Raw genomic sequence first — 244 nt, 5'->3', positions numbered from 1 at the left:
GACTCCATTGGCACTTGGCATGACATTCAAGATGGCGCCTTACTCTTAAACTCTGAACCTCCTTCCAATAATTTCAATAGGATAAAGAACATCACTCCATTCTTCCATATCTTTTTCTAAATCCTTTTGTATATTCAACACATTAGTAATATCTTTTGCTAAATGATTAACAAAAGTAGCTGTCTTAACTTCTTGTGTCAAAGCAATTGCAGAAGCAATGGTGCTAGCAATTAATGTAATTAAA

The sequence above is a fragment of the Grammomys surdaster genome, unplaced genomic scaffold, assembly GCF_004785775.1.
Source record: "Grammomys surdaster isolate TR1022 unplaced genomic scaffold, NIH_TR_1.0 123433, whole genome shotgun sequence".
NCBI classification, from domain to species: Eukaryota; Metazoa; Chordata; class Mammalia; order Rodentia; family Muridae; genus Grammomys; species Grammomys surdaster.
This window is presented reverse-complemented; position numbering follows the sequence as displayed.